This window comes from Equus caballus, chromosome 6 (genome assembly GCF_041296265.1).
Source record: "Equus caballus isolate H_3958 breed thoroughbred chromosome 6, TB-T2T, whole genome shotgun sequence".
NCBI classification, from domain to species: domain Eukaryota; kingdom Metazoa; phylum Chordata; class Mammalia; order Perissodactyla; family Equidae; genus Equus; species Equus caballus.
In genome coordinates, this window is record NC_091689.1 from 72838381 (window position 1) to 72856163 (window position 17783).

The following is a 17783-nucleotide window of genomic DNA, read 5'->3' on the forward strand; positions in this document are numbered from 1 at the left end:
GCATTTCTGGTTTTACTGCCTCTACCCTTACGTCTATTTGTTTACTTCACTTCAAATCAGCTTCAATAATTTTGACTTTTTACTTCAATTAAACTTGTAAATAAAATAAGTAAAGAAATTATAATGCATATTTCTTCATTTTTCCAAATGCAGTTCCAAGAAAACCCTTAATGGACAAGGTTCCCTCTCTTTTATGGTCCACCCATCTTTCTTCCTATACATGCTCTATAAGGTATCACATACTTTACCACAAAAAAGATATAAGAATGATGAACTGAAGCAATGGATTTAATAAGAAATAATCTGACCATAATCTTTAATTAAAGATTACTGAGCATTCCCCTCAATGAGAGACTTTGAAGTGGATCACTTTAATGTATTTACACTTCATTTTAAATGACATCTATTGATCACTTATTTGTACCAGATATTATGAATATTAACAATACTTAAAACAAACTGTGCATTGCATATTATTTTTATTTAATAGATGAGGAATTGTGACAGTGAGTGGTGAAGTAAATTGTTTGATGGAACAAATAGTACATGCCAATTCTCAGAGAAGCATACTAATTTATTTTACTTAGACTTATTTTCCATGATTATAGGTATGATCCTGTTTTTACTGACCTTTTGTGATAGATGTTTATAAACAAATAAATATTATAAGTTGAATTTTAATAGAAAAGTTTGAAAATTCTAGGAATGAATTCATAATGTATTATCATTACTAATTAAATACATTTGAACTTATTATGTTTTTTAATTTGCTTTGAGAGGCAGAATTTCTTTTCTTTTTTTCACCCGTGCACTCTAGGGGGAAAAAAATCTAGGTTGCTAGCCTTTCCAAGAGTTTTATGTATACTCTCAAGAAATGAAGCAAAACTGCTTCTACTTATAATAGAGCTTTCTCTCAAGTTAGACAAACTGGCCCAATAATATCACATTACAGTGGGAAGTTAGCCGAAAATGTTTAAAATATAACCCGTGTAACCTAGCCACAACTGGAGGGAGCCAATAATGTTCTCCTACTGTTTGATGATAAAAAAGAACCTCAGGGAAGTTTCATTTATCCTGCTCTTTCAATGTGCAGCAAGGTGACTGCCAAGTTGAGTTTTACAATAGCTTAAATGGGCTAAAACTAAAAGCATTTGGTAGAGTGGTATTTCACCATAGTAGCTCCATTGGTCAATAGCTGAACCAAGAGTTTACACAAAGAGGGAAAGAGGAAAACACTTTGTCTTTGTTGCAGAGAATTCTATCCAAATTAACATGCATTTGATTACTTAATATTTCAGAAATGAGAAAATTTTCAAGGGAGTAAAGTTTGTCTTTGCTGCTTTTCAAGTTTTCTGTCATTTTTTTTTAAAGATTGGCACCTGAGCTAACATCTGTTGCCAATCTTCTTTTTTCTTCTTCTTCTTCTTCTCCTCAAAGCCCCTCAGTACATAGTTGTATATTCTAGTTGTGAGTGCCTCTGGTTGTGCAATGTGGGATGCCACCTCAGCATGGCCTGAAGAGTGGTGCCATGTCCACGCCCAGGATCCGAATCAGCGAAACCCTGGACTGCTGAAGTGGAGTGCACAAACTTAACCACTTGCCCATGGGGCTGGCCCCTCTTCTGTCATTTTTTATACCTCATCCTCTTTCATGTCCTTTGCCTTCTATCCCTAGAGACTTTCAGGCTTTGCTATTAGTTCTCTTCTAAGTCTCTTTGACCTTGAAGACTGTCTGATAGGAATTACCCTTTCCATGAATACCTGCTTTTTCATATGGTGCTCTGATAATTTTCCACATCAACCATTTATTGAATGTCTATCATGTACCAGGTACTGAATTAAGCATTAGCATATGGTAGATATGCAATTAATATTATTGGATGAGAAAATGATACAATAATGAATAAGACCCAATTCCTACTCTGGAAGACATTGTCATTTAGTGAGGAAGATGGAGTAACTAATAATTAAATTCTGTTACCTTACTGTAGATAATGTGTCAGATATATGAATATGGTGTTATGGAAATGTGGAGAGCAGAAGTTACTCTGCAGATTGGGGACAGAGGGAAGGGAAGTTTCATGGAAGAATAAGCCTTTGAGCCTTGTTGTAAAATGTTTTTGGAGGGAGCGATTGGGACAGACAGTTTTCTAAGCAGTTGAGGGATGCATAAAGTGATGGGGTTGAGGAAGGGCCCAGCATATTCTGAGTCTTTCTGTTCAGGTTGGCAGGAATACAGGGTGTGGGATAGGGAGTGTCAAGAGATAAGCTTGGACAATTACACTTGCTCTAGACTTTCAAGAGCTTTCTTTGGGGCACTAATGAGTTTGAATTGTTGTCAAGTGGGAGACTGGGGACAAAGCAATATTTAAAAAAATAACTAGAAGGAGTGACCTAGAGGCAGGGAACTTGTTGCAATAGCTAAGGATGCCAGCTCTGCCACTTACTAGCTGTACTATCTTTTCTCAAATTATTTATCGTTTTTGTGCATCAGTTTTATCTATAAAATGGCGTTCATGCGTATGATTTGTATAAAGATTAAATGAAGTAACATAGACTAAGTATTCAGAATGACTGTTTAGAAAAAAAGTGAAAGAAAACCAGAGATGAAAGCATGAATGGAGTGAAAGTAGAGAAGATGCATCAAATGTAGACTTCTGAAGTGGAATCCCCTGTATTTGGTGACTTGTTATTTGTGATGGAAGAAGTAGAGAAAGAAATGAAGTTTGCTATTAATGTTTCCAGCTTAGAAAACAGGTATGGTAACATGAAACCCAGTAAGAGGCTGGATGTGATTGAAGGAATTCCTGTTAACATTTTTGTACAAAATACTTTCAAGAAAACTCTGGAATGTTTAATTCCTGTCAGAATACATTGGATGGGAACTTAGGATAGAGTTAGTAGTTGGGAGAGAAAGACTTGGGAGTCAGTGGATTAAAAGATGGTTGTTAAAGCCATTCAGGATGAATGTATGGAGTGAGAGGTAGAAAGAATCCCTGGGTACCCCAGTTTTTAAGAATGGACAGAGGAGAAATTTCTAATGATAGATTCATAGATACATTGGGTTCAAGTATTCTTGTATGGAAGGATAAAACATATGCAACATTGTGTATTCCAAAAATAAAATTACATTTTTTTGAAGAACACTAGAGGGAATGTCTTCTTCCAATCACAACCATGGTTATCATTTTACATGTTTATTTTTAGGTTTCTGTTTCCTAAACAAATGTTTCTTTACTTATTTGTGATTGGATTATAATAATTTATAATCTGCTTCATTTAGTTAACATTTAAAATGAACCATATTGCCACATAATCTTCATAATCACCATGTTTAGCAGCTATAAAATAGTCCATGTTGAATTGTACCATATTTATATAACTATTTCCTTATTAGGAGGTATAATACAATTTTGTTTGCTTATTTCTTTGTTTTGTTCTGGCAAATATCTTCAGGCCTAAAACTCCTTTCTAAGTTTCTCATTTTTTCTTAGGTGGTCCTATTTGTGAGACTGGACATTGATCACAAAATATCTATTCATCCGAATTGTTACTTACTGTTACAATAAACTAAATATTTAACTTTCCAATAATTATTCACATAAATTAATTGTTATTCACATCTTCAACCCCTTCATCATTTCGGTCATTTTTAATCAATATATGGGTACTGGCATCAAATGCTTCATTTTCTTTGAAGATGATCAAATGTTGGCCAGTCTTACTATTACCAAATGATATTTAATTGTTAAAACATTTTGAAGTATTAAAAATACTGCTTCAGATAATCTTGGCTATTCTTATGTTTATTAAAGAGCTTAGTTCTTATGTGTTACTAATTAAAGAACTAACTATATGAGTCACTAACGTATATGAATATAGGCTGGATATGTGACATGTAATCAGGGAAATTAATTTGATAGCATAATATAAATATAAAATAATTATAAGATAAAAACCCACTCTGTCTCTGTCATTTAGTATCCAACAGAAAAAATCATATTTCCTTTTGTCTCACTTGGTGCATCTTTTACAAATGAAATTATCACATACTGCATTTCTATCTCACTTTTTCAAACCAGTTGAATTTTGTATACGTTGCAATAATATTCTGTGTGCATATTTTTGTCAGGCTCCTTACCGAGAATCTCTTAAATTGTTTTATTTATTCGTTTAAAAATAACTATTGAATGATAACCAGGTGCCAGGCATTTTGCTCACTTACTCTTGTCTGCTTTTTAAAACTTTTCACTGTAAACTTTAGCATTGAGGTAGAGTAGGGAGAAGGAAAAAAGAAATAGCTCAGCAAAATAGTTTGCTATTGGAAGATTTTGAAAGTATTTGGTGTGAATTATTTTGGTTTCCTTTGAAGTTTTAAGACTGTTGGTATTTTTACAATTTGTGCCACTCATCCATATTATCGCAAAGAGATGGGACTGACCCAGTGGCGCAGTGGTTAAGTTCGCACGTTCTGCTTCTTGGTGGCTTGGGGTTTGCTGGTTCGGATCCCAGGTGTGGACATGGTGCCACTTGGCACACCATGCTGTGGTAGGCGTCCCACATATAAAGCAGAGGAAGATGGGCACGGATGTTAGCTCAGGGCCAGGCTTCCTCAGCAAAAAAGAGGAGGACTGGCAGTAGTTAGCTCAGGGCTAATCTTCCTCAAAAAAAACTCCAAAAAGGAAAAAAAAACAAAGAGAAATTTGTCTGGTGACACTAAGAAAAAAAAAGCTTAAAAACATTGTCTTTGTTTTAGAAATAAACGCTCAACAAAATGTCCCCTTGCAGTCTTTGTGGGACCTGGAGTTAATTAATTCAACTCATTTAGGATTTGCAAATCCTTGTGGTTTAGTTTGATTTCAACAGAGTTGAAACTCTGTACAAAATAGTTCTGCAGATGATTTTACCAATAAAACTCCTACATAAAGTAGAGGTAAACTTCTAAAAGTAAAGTAAACTTCTAAAAAGAGTAGAGTAGATCTTCATAGTACATTGAATGAGAAACTAGCTATTTTATAAAATGGGTAGAGGGATATTTTTATTTTATGTTCTATCTTCTGTTTCACTTTGGAAATTCTATGTAGTTCTTAGCATTCATTTTACTTTACCCTGTGATTCTACTTGATTAAAAAAAAAAACAAAACAGAACCAGCCCTGATGGCCTAGTTGTTGAAAAGTTCAGCATTCTCACCACTTTGGCAGCCCAGGTTCAATTCCTGGTGGCGAAACCATATCACCTGTTTGAAAGTAGCCATGCTGTGACAGCGGCTCACATAGAAGAACTAGAAGGACTTATAACCAGGCACTAGGGCTTTGGGGAGGGTAATGAAAACAAAAACAAAAACAAATATTTGAACACCTCCCATGTTCAAGCCACTCTCCGGGATTCAAAAACATTAGAGCATTCAGATGAATTGTTTTCCTTAAGGAATTTATATTCTGGTTAAAGAAACAGATTAAATGCTTTTTAGTAGAAGGATAAATTTACTAATCGAACAATTGTTTATTGAGCATTTCCAATATACCGACTTAAGGATACAATTGTAAAGAAGATTCTCTCTACTCCATGGGGTTACATTCCATTTGAGCAGTAGGGAGTCTGGTAGCATCAGAAATTAATAAATAAGTTCAGATAATGATAAATTCTAAGAAGACAACAAAGCAAAGGAAGGGATAGAGAGTGGTCATATGTGCATGAGTGTGTGTATGTGTGCATACTTGTGTATGTGTATGCATGTATGTGTGTGAATATGTGTGTGTTTTGGTGACTGTTTTAGAAAAGGTGTTTAGAGAAAATCTCATCAGAGAAGTAGTCATGCAAAGTTGTGGGGCAAGAATTAAACAGACAAAGAAGGATAAAAGTTCAGGGTTCCAGGAGCCTAGCGAGCAAGGGAGGAGTGATAAATCCCACAGCAGAAATGAGAAGGCAGAGCGGGCAGGTGCAGAGTGATGGTTAATACTTCTTTGTTTTCTTCTAAGTATAGGAACTAACTAGAGGATTTTCAGCAAGGCTGTGACCTAGTATGATTTGCATTTTTAAAACACCATTTGGCTGCTGAATGAAGAATGGATTGCAGAGGGCAAAAGAAGAAGTAAAGAGTTTAGGCAGGGGGCCGGCCCGGTGGTGCAGTGGTTAAGTGCACACATTCCGCTTTGGTGGGCTGGGATTCACCAGGTCGGATCCCGGGTGTGGACATGGCACCACTTGGCTCACCTTGCTGTGGTAGGCGTCCCACATACAAAGCAGGGGAAGATAGGCATGGATGTTAGCTCAGGGCCAGTCTTCCTCAGCGAAAAGAGGAAAATTGGCAACAGTTAGCTCAGGGCTAATCTTCCTCAAAAAAAAAAAAAAAAGAGTTTAGGCAGGAGGTTATTGCTGTAAGATAATACCATAAGTAACAATACAAAGGAATTGTAATAAAAATAAGTCATACTTAGTGTCAAGGAACTTGACTGTGATTTGCTGTTAAAGAAATGTTTCTTAATAGGAAGCAAAGATACAAAGAGGGGGAAATCTAGTATAGGCAATAGAAAGTGTTTTGGTAAAGGAGGTTTGAATTCACATTACCTCTTTCTAGGCTATGTGTAGTCTAAGTTGAGTGAAATGGAGTATTTATGAAGGAGAGTATTACACAACAAAGCTGTGTGGGAAAGAGACCCAGATTGTGGAGGACAGAAAATACAGGTTCAGGAATTTGTGCTTCATTCTGTAGACAGTGGCAGTAAACTGCAGATACTTGAAGAGGATGACGGAATGTACAATTTGGTGCTTTAGACAAGTTGATCTGGTAGTGGCTTATAATATTTTTTGAGGAGCTAATTTGGAGGCAAGAGGACCTACTGGGGAGTGAAGTCTTAGGTGGGATATGAGATGAGACCTGGGCGGAGGCCAGGTTTGGTGTTAATCGTAAGATGAGAGATATTGGTAAGAAAGACTGCATGCTGAAGGATTGAAGGAGAAGGAAGAGTGAAAGGTAAATCCAAAATTTAAAAGATAATTCCTGCAACAATCCCTTTAATCCTTGCAACAAACAGATGAGGGAGGTAATATTCCTATTCTACAAATGAAGACGCCGAGGGGCTCAAGGCATAGCAGTTTGCCAAATTCTCACAGCTAGTGTCGGATGGGAGTTTTAAATCCAGGTAAATTATATAACACTGTTCCCAAAATGTTCTGAAATAATTCAAAGTTTCTGAAGATTGGTTGTGCATGTATATTGTAGTCTATTCTCAGGATATTTATTTTCATGTTGGAATAGTTGTTTTGCTTGATAACTGCCGTGCTCATTTATAAATACTACTGTTGTTGTACTCCAGATATTTAAAGCACAATGAAAACCAAAACTGTGTTTAAATAGAATTTTGGCTTTTATGCTCATTGTTTTCATTTCATCTCAAAAATGATATTACTATATTGGCTTCTAATGTCTTATATATTTGATAATTTATTACATTTGTTTCCTTACTAATTTAATCAATTATTTATCTATGACAGCTCTATTTGGAGACCACCAAGCATAAAAAAAAAGTGACATAAGGTCAGAGGAATCAAGCTGAAGAAATAATTTAGTAGAAGAAAAAAATGCTTGTACAATAAGCAATAGTTTAAACTATAGGTGCAATGTGTATTTGTAATATATCTTTTCTTGCCAAGTTAAATTAAAATGTGTTAGACTTAAAAACAGATAGAACACCCCTTAGATTCTTATACCTGGTCTTTGCTATACCATAGCATTCTTTGACATTAAAGAATTATTTCTGTTTAATTCTTTCAATTGTTGTACAAATTATTAACTTGGTCTTCTGATTTATTAGTGCTATCTAAACAGCACCAATACTTTACTATCTCTCTGGAATTCAATTCCATTTTGTAAGAACAGTTCAGGAACTGTACAGAGCTGTCCCCTTTTAAAGATTTAAAGTAAGTCACCGTAAGTTAATATTCATAGATTTCACACAGTGGACCGGGTATGGTAGCAAAATAGATGTGTAGTGTATTTAAAGTAGACAGCTTATATCTCCATTGTCCATTTTTCAGTTTAACCCACCACAACACAGTGACATTTTTGATTGAAAAAATATTTCTTTTGATGATTATGCTTAAGTCATATACATGTGTTTGCAAATATTGTGAGGTATGTTAATACTACTTGAGATATTTTTCAAAAGAAGGAGACAAGGCTTCCTTTGCATGGCTAGGAGCCAGAGCATAAGTTCAGTTCAATAACTTTTTTTATTAATAACCTGGTAGGTATGAGGTTCTGGGTGAGCACTGAGCAAAATGCGTATCTATATAATAGCAATAGTAGTAGTTATATGTATTAGTTCATTTAATTCTCCCAACAACCCTGGAAACAAGCTCTTATGCATGATCACTGCATTATTGTGGATGATAAAAATGAGGTTCAGACATGACCAAAATCATGGAATGGCAGAGCCACAATTATAGTCCAGGTATATATGATCTTGACTGCTATAAAGTGCTACTAGGTACTGTATTTTTAATAGCAATTAAAAGATATGTCAATTGGCTAATGCAAATGTTCAGTAAAAGGTGAGTTTTGCTGTACTTTGATCAGGTCATGCAAGACATTATATTGATTATTCCTTCTTCTTAGCATGTTACCATTGTTGTAGATTTATTTACTATGCAATTTAATTTATGCTTTGGAATGATAACAGCATGGAAAGTAGATTTAAAGGGAAAGAAACTTGAGATAGAAATATTCATTTGGTTGTCACATGATATAGTTGCAGGTAAGAATTAGGAGGGTCTGAAATAAGTTGATTAATTAGTATAATAGCATAAATAGTAAAAATAAATAGTATAAATGCTGTTCAGTGAGTGCCTAATATGGGTCTGAGACTGGTATAAACACAAAGACCTTGCCCTTATGGAGCTTACAGTTCACAAAAAGTAAATATATGTCAGACAGCAATAGATGCTGTGAAGAGCTTCAGTAAAGCTGGACAAAGAGTAGAGGGAATCTGTGGAAAAAGCAGCGCTGGGGTCTGGGATGTTGGGGATAAGATTTTCACTCTTTTATATGCATGGTTAGAGAAGACTTGAAACTATCTCCAGAAGGAAGAGGTGATGTACTGTGTCAAATGCTCCTACCAGTTCCTGTAAAATAAGAACCGAGGATTGACTATCAATTTGGTGGTGTAGACATCACTGGGGCTTTGACAAGAGCTATGGCATGGATTGGTGGGAATATAAGCCTGATTGAATTGGTTCAAGAGAATGGGAGAAGAAGAAGGGGAAATAGTATTGGCAGCTCTTTTGAGTTTTGCTGTAAATGAAACAAAGAAATGGAACAGTAGTTGGATGGGTATGTGGATCAAGGAAGGCTTGTTATCATTTTTAAGATGGAAAATTTTTTAAAATCAGATTTGCATGATGATGGGAATCATCCAGTAGAGTGTAAAAATCAAAGAGGCAGAGAAAGAGGGGAAAATATTCTAGAGTATTGTCTCTGAGTAAATAGAAAGGTATGGATGGGTTTCAGGTATATAAGGAAGGATTAACTGTAGGTTAAGAGTAGGGCAGCTCATGCATATTAACAGAAGATGTAATATATGGATCCAGATTAAACTAATTTTGTGGATGTGGTACTGGCAGTATTTCGAAGTTCTCTTTTGATTGCATCTTTTTTCCCCCCAAAGAAATAGAAAGCATAGATAGCAGTTGAGAATCAGAAAAAGAGAAAAATGTTAGTAAGGGAATGGAAGTGTAAAAACTCAAGAGAACTCACTTTGGTAAAAGGGAATTATAAAGAAAAAAATGTTGATTTTGAAGATGTTATATTTGAGGTCCTGTGGGTCATTTACGAAGAGAGGATATTCAATCCTTTTGCTCAGTCAGGAGACGAAGACTAGAAACTGATTTGGGTATTAGTGGCAGGGATATGGTTATTTACACCACGATGTAAAAGATATAGCCAGGGAGAACTAGCAAAGTGAGAAGAGGCCAAGGTCAAGTGAAAGAATTTCATTATTTGTTTAGGTAATGGAAGAGATGGCAGCAAAAGAGCAAGAAAACAGAGAGAGAGAAAGAAAACTAGACTAAAATAGCAATAGTGCTAACTAGATGAATATTTACAAGAAAGAATGTTTGGTTTTTAAATGAATTCCAATAGAATGAAGACTAAAAAGAGATCATTGCATTTTGAAAATTAGGAGGTTATTGATTATTTAACTGGTAATTGTTTCTGAAGAGGGATAGGTTTGAAGCTACAATATAGTTGGCTGAAGTTTCAGGATATTTGACCATGGCAGTTAAAGGAAACGTCATGAGAGTTTAGTAGCTTTAAAGTGAGGTGGATTGAAGAGAAGTTTTATGTTTTAATGAAAGTTTACTAAGTTTCTCCTCTATACCAGCCACTATTGCAGGTAGCCTTGAGCAAAGTGGACACTGTGAACAAAACTGACAAAAATTTCAGCCCTTGACTATCTTACAGTCTGGTTTAGGTTGTGTCTTTTAGCCTAGGGAAACTTAAGCATTTTTAAATTTTATATCAGAAGAAAGAGTCAAAGGAGAAAGAAATAAAAAACGTGGTTCCAGGGCATGGCAGAACTAAGGGAAATTCACAAAGTGCATGGGGTCACTTGACATCACAAGAGGAAGCCATGATAAACTGCAAAACAGGCAACCTTGATTTTCAGTTTATGGCATTTATATGAACAAGGATTTTGTACAGAAACTCTATGGTTCAGTGAAAAGAACAATATACTAGGTTTCAGAACACTGTGGTTCTGTACGCACAATATAACTAGCTACTTGTGCAAAGGAAAGAGCCTTGTGGAGCCATAGCTTCTTCACGTGTAAATTAGCAATATCTGTTCGATCACAAAGTGTTGTTACATTGGTCAAATGAGATTATATATTCTCTAAAAGCCTTATAAATCAAAGATTTTATTATAAGAAAATTATACTTGACAGGGCACATCTGCAAAATCTCGTGACCTATATTTTATCATTCTTAAAATCCAATTTTTGTATAATCATTTATTTTTATTTATCTGAATATGATTGGAGGGAAACTTCACCTTTTTACTTGATATTTTGATTAGTTTATATTTGTAAAACATATTTACATTTATAAAACACTGGATTGCTTTTTATGAGCAAGTTAACAAAATAAATTTAGAATATATAAGTCCCTTTGACAACTGTGCACTAATGGAAGGACAAAGACTTTGTTGTGCTCTGTGTGATCACATGTTTATAATAGATGAGCCTGGGCTCACAATGACTGCTCTGTTTGATGTTTATTAGCCCATGCCTTGGTGCAATTGAACTTGTCCTAAATTCACTGTTTCAGAGCTACAACGTGTGTAGCACATTCATTGTCCTCTGAACAATACTCTCTTGCTTGAGTCAAGAGACTATAACTTTAGGACTTTTAAGGTTCTAGAAACTCCTGTTAAAATGCTGAAATATGTGACGACATCAAAATATTTCATGTAGTGGAAACCTTATCCTTATCTTATACAATTTTGGAAAATATCTGTGTTATCTGTATGGGATTAGGCTTGTCCCACAGTCTTCCCCTTGGTGTTAGCATTAATGAATGTATCCAAGTTTGGGTTTCAATTTGTGGTTATTTTATCTAATTCCAAATAAGACAATTCCATAGTATGGTAAATTGTTTATAATTCTAATCTCTATTACCAGGAGTTTCCAATAATTTCGAAGATTATTACTCAGTGTTTTAAAATATCACACAAGTTAAAGACAAAATTTGAAAAGTAGCATTTTAAATTCTAGAATGCTTTAGAATCTTTTTTTAGATACATAACATCTGATTTATAAAAACAATAGTGCTATGTTTCTTCTTATTCTCATCCAAATTACTAAATAAAGCAAATAAGTAATTTAAGGGATGAAGGTAAAGAGGATATCTCAAAAAATCCACTTATTTTATAATTAAAACTGGAAGTGCAGAAATACTCTATGACCACCTAAGCTACATTCTTGGAATGTAGAGCCTAGAATCTCTTCATCAAGGCACTATACGTCATTGCTCTTTGTGGTTTTAATAATTAAATATGGGCACATGTCGTTGTGGTGATGGTGAGGATAGAGTGAGATTTGTCCCAACCCTGCAGTAAGCTAGTTTTTCCCATGCACAGGGCTGCAAACCATTTGACAACCCTGAGGTGCTAGGGATTCTGACTAATTCTGCTAAAAGGAGTGAAGAGAAGAAAACCTTATTCTCCTTCCCAACTTGCCTCCTTTTGTTTCACCATCTTCATCTTCAATACTTTTTGCCCTGTTAAATTTCTGAATATACTGCTATAAAAAAGATAGAAAATACTGAAGAAAATTACAATTACCCATAGCTCCATAACTCAGAATAGCCACTCTTAATACTCTGCTATCCTAAGATTTTTTGGTGTATTGTTTATAGTGAATATTTTAGAAAAATGAGACCATTTATTTCATACTATTTTGTAACCAACTTTTAGATCTGGCAGTATGCCTAGAGAAACATCAGATATCTTTACATATTCTTCAAGATTATGATTTTTAATTCCTCTATCACATTCTAACATACAGATGTATTATAATTTACTTATTTAATTTCCTACTATTGGAAATTTATATTGCTTTTAATCTTTTCCTGTTATAAAATAACCACATTTTTTAGATTTTTGCCTCATATTTGCAAGTTACCTTCAGGAAGTTATCAGCTGATATCCCAACTAGTATGAGAATCCTCACTTTCTTATATGTTTCACAATACTGGGTACACTTTATTGATAGATAGATAGATATGCATATTATGTATGTATATATAAATATATGTGATAAATTATAATTATAAGTTTAAAAATGTTAAATATATACTATAAGCAATAATGGTATCTCACTTTTGTTTTATATTATTAAATATCTGTAAAGTTAAATATTTTTTCATAAATTACTGCCTATCTCTAAATCTTCTTTTGAATTTCTTAATTATATGCATTGCCCAATTTTTTCTTTTGGACAATAATTTACAACAATTATTTGTGTTTTAATATTTTCTCTTTTTCTCATATTTATGTTGCAAATTTCCCCCTGGTTGTCAATAAATTCATAGTTTTATTATTTTTTTAATCTACCTGTTTTTTGTTAGTGTTTTGAAATGCCATGATAATCACATATAATGTTAGATCTGTTTATGTACCCCTAGTCTATTGTAAAAACTCTATTTCTATTTTTAATACCACTTTTCATATTATCATTGCTTTATAATATGTTCTAATACTTTTAATACAACCACACTTTCATAAATTCTGTAACTTTTTAAAATTACTTGGTTATTATTACTATTTATTTGTTTATTCTTCCAGAAAAAACCAGTTACTTGTTTTCCTATTTCTTATTACTTATTCTTCTAAAGAAATCTATCTGGGAAAAGAACAGTAACAGCAACTTTGTGTGTTGATGGTAATGAACAGTGGGTGTTGAAATAAATTGTTAATTCAAGAAGAAGAGGGGAGACTTACTGTAGTGATGCTAGTAGGTTAGGGGATGGGATCTCATGCACAAGTGGAAGTTTTGGTTTTGTAGAAGAATAACACTTACATGGTGTATTAAGGATGGAAACAGGGGAGGAAATGTTCACCATTTAAGGAGAGAAGAGTAAGTATGAAACACTCATCTAGGAGAATGGAGAGTGAACGGTCTGGTTTAATAGCCCTTTTCAGGATACTGTTCATGAATGTAAGGTGAAACCATTCAGTATGATTGTGTGATGTGATTTGTTTTTCCAGCCATGTTTAGATACACAGGTGCAGAATAGGTGGAATTGATTTTTAACTAGCATTGGATGTGGTCAAAAATACAGTGAAGCAAGAAAGTGTCAAGGGAGTTGGAGTTTTATATGAGTGATTTTAGTGATGTATCATGAAATTTATGATGAGTAAAGAAATTAGTGAGGACATGAGTTGGAGATGAGGGACAGAAAACAGGTGGTACATCCATGGATTGTAGCTCCTGGTGGGGTAGGAGAATTGTTGGATCAGGGTGCTTGGAGTAAGTGAACTGGGAAGGAAGGAGGTGGTGTTACCAAAGACAAACACAGGTTCATTTACACACTGCACAGCAGGGCCAATAACTGGGGTGTCAGACTTGTGGCAAGGGAAGAGGTTTATTATTGCAAGGAAGCCAGATTAGGAGATGGAAGTTAGAACTCAGATCCACCTTGTCGAAGGAAAAAAGATAGGGTTTTTATCTGAGGTTTTATATAAGGAAGGGAGAGCATGCACTGGGGTTTTAAGTAGGGGAGGAGGAGCATGTGGCCTTACTGGTTAGTTGGTGCCTTCCCACCCAGCCTGTGTTTTGCCTTGAAAACTGATTTTCTTTTCCCTTGACTGTCTAGACTTCTGGTTAGTTTTCATCTTCAGCCTTCATTTGGCCTTGTGAGGCTGAATCTTGATGTCTGGACCTTGACTTCCTGAGAAAGGCAGCTCACTCATATACGAAGGAGGGACAGAAAGACCTGGTTAGTTTTTTATTTTTTGAGGAAGATTAGCCCTGAGCTAACATCCACTGCCAATCTTCCTCTTTTTGCTGAGGAAGATTGGCCTTGAGCTAAGATCTGTCCCCATCTTTCTCTATTTTATATGTGGGACACCTGCCACAGCATGGCCTGATAAGTGTTGTGTAGGTCCACACCCACGATCTGAAGCAGTAAACCCCGGGCCACTGAAGCAAAGCACAGGAACTTAAGGAATATGCCACTGGGCCAGCACCAACACCTGGTTAGTTTTGAACAACAGCTGATTATGCCAAATATGCACAGCTGCAGTTAACAAAGCTTATCTCAAAGTTTTTGCTCTAGGGAAGATTTTTTAACTTCTTTGCTCTTGGATTCAGTGGTGGTCGGCAGTGTGATTCTAGAAAGACATATTATGGAGGGATTTCCTTACTGATATGACCAGAGGAGCTAAAGTAGTGTTGATGACAATATCACTGAATGAAAGGAAGTCAGGGGCCAGCGTTTTGAAGGAATCCTGCATATAAATATTGAAACCACCAAAAACTGAGGTAAGATTAGTGTTGGAGATTGTGACAGTGAGCAAAGATTTCTGAGAAAAGGATAGATGACTATACCAAAAAGGGGAACTGGATGATACAATCTATTACCATGAGATTCAAAGCTAAGGGTTGTTAGGGAGAGCCTGTGTACTAGATACTTCCTATGCCTAGAATGTTTTTCCTCCAGACCTCCCAATAGTGTGTTCCTTCTCATTAATTAGGTCTTTGCTCAACTATCATCTCCTTCAAAGGCTTTGCCTAAATCTAAATGGTCCCTCAAGGGGACCTCTCTACTTTGTATTTTTACTTGTTTTATATTTTAATAGCATTTATAACTAATTAAGACTATCTTGTTTATTTCTTTGTTTTCATACACTGGATCTCTTATAGAATATAAGTACTTAGAAAACAGTGATTTTGCTCGTCTTGTTTGTGGCTGATTTCCCACACTTATAATTACTGGCACATAGTAGGCAGCCAATAATTAGTTGTTGACTGAATGCATGAAAATTTAGGGGGTCAAATATTCTCTTCCATTTTCCTGTGACTTCCTCCAGAAACCAAGTATACTTTTTAAAGCAATCTTCCAACTCCGAGCATTCATTCTTCTCATCAGAATTCCTATTCACAACCCTTTCCTTAAGAATGGTGTGATTAGAAACACAAGTAGGAAAATGGTATAAAGGTAAGGTGCTGTTTGCCTTGTGGTAGTTATTAGATTTAGGACTCAAAGATGATGTCACCCATTACTTCAAGAAATTCTCACCACTGGAATAATAACCTTGAAGTATAGTTATCTCCTGATTTATTGATTTTGACTGTCACTATCATACACACTGTTGTACTTAGTCAATGGTCAGCTATTAGCACAGATTAGCACTCACAACTGTAAGCTTGATGCTCTCCTCAGTGGGACTGTACCCTTTACTCACTTTTTTAAAAACCCAACTAAAGATGAATTGAAAATCTTATAAAAAAAAGAAAACCATTTATCTATCTCTATTTTCTCTTTATATAAAAATAATTAAATATCTTTATGTTTTTGTGCTAAATACACAGTACTAGAGTAGTAAGTACTCTACTTGGTAGTTTGGTAGTAAGTAGAAATATTTGGTAATTAATTAACTGCTATTTAGTATATATGTAGAAAACTAGAAATAGCATGATGTAGTGGAACGAGCCCTTGGTGTTGTCAAGGATTAATTAAGATAACAAATGTAAATTCGTTTTCCCTTCTTTTCTCTTTAACAGACTGGATATGCGTTATTCATTTTCTTATGCAGAAGAAAACTATTCACCTTAATTTGATGCCCAAGGCAAGAAATTTTTTCCACATTGTAGACGGTTATTATGTAGCATGATTCTAATTGTGGCTGCCCTATTTTTATAATGTGTCATTCTGTAATCATGTCAGTGATTTAATGTTTCTAATCATTTACATTTTTAGCCTCTTGTATTATGAATATTTTACACAGTAGTTGATTTATGTTTATATACTCAGAATATTTCAAATTTAAAACAAAGTGTTCTTTTAGTGTTTTGAGAATTTTATAGGCAACTTAAAGAGAAATCAGCTACCATTTTAAATTCTGCTACTATTTATTGAGCCCCAAGACAAAGGCCCTGTATTAGTCAGCTTGGGCTGTCATAAAAAAATACCATACTCTGGATGGCTTAAACAAAAGAAATTTATTTTGTCACATTTCGAGAGGCTGGGTAGTCCAAGATCATGGTCAGGTTTTGGTGAGGACCCTCTTCCTACCCTGCAGATGGTCACTTTCTCATTGTGTCCTCACATGCCAGAGAGAGAGAAAAGCAAGTTCTCTAGTGTCTCTTTGTCTAAGGACATTAATCCCCTCATGAGGGCCCCACACTGATGACCTCATCTAAACCTATTTATCTCCCAAAGTCTCCATCTCCAAATACCATCCATCACTTTGGGGGTTAGGGCTTCAACATAGGGATCTAGGGGAGACACAATTCAGTCCATTGCAGACCTCGAACTAAGAAATACACGTAACTTTTTTCGAGTAAAACCCAGTTAGACTATAACGGCAAGAGGTTACCATCATTTAGATTACCTGTTGGAATGTAGCCCTTTCTAGCTGCTTCAAAATTGTGTTTTCTGCAGCTTATGAAACATTTATGAATAACCTTCATGGGCTTTCAACTTGGCATTGGAGCAGACTCAGCATCCCAATAGACCATGAGATCTGGTTCGTTTTGTTTTGTTTGTATTATGAAAAATTTCTTATATGTACAAAACTAGATCTAAAAGTATGATGAATCCTTATACACACGCGACCCGGTTTCAGCAGTTATCAACTCAAGGTGCATCTGGTTTTCTCATACTCCACCCACTTGTACATAACTTACCTTGAATCTGGAATCAACCATTTTCTTCAAGTTCTATGATTCCTTTAGCATTTCTTCAATTTTCTTGCTAGCAGATCCTGTTGCCACTGGTTGATTATTGGTTTTTGTTGTTTTAGTTGACAGAGTAGGAAAAATATGTATTGTTTTGATTTCAAACATCAAATATGTTAGTTCATACTGATTTATACAGTTGAAATTTAAGACTTCAGGAATTCTAGTTAATCTCTTCCATCTTACATCTATATTTCCTTTCTCCCGTGCCAAGGATCCTTATGTCAGGAAAATCAGGGGTGATAAAATGATATTATCACAAAAATCACACATTTATTTTATCGAACATTATGCACAGAACAGTGTCTACAATACACAACCCTACT

General features: G+C 35.0%; 1 protein-coding gene across 35 annotated transcripts in view; it reads left to right on the forward strand.

Moving 5' to 3' along the window:
- CNTN1 (contactin 1) overlaps nt 1-17783 on the forward strand; it is a 339733-nt gene that overhangs the window by 43711 nt on the left and 278239 nt on the right. For 4 of the 35 annotated variants that reach the window (XM_070270133.1, XM_070270148.1, XM_070270129.1 and 1 more), the window contains exon 2: nt 16282-16346. The exons of the other annotated variants lie outside the window; for them this stretch is intronic. The gene's annotated coding sequence lies outside the window, so the exon portion shown is untranslated. The remainder of the gene's footprint in view (nt 1-16281; nt 16347-17783) is intronic. 35 annotated transcript variants of the gene reach the window in all.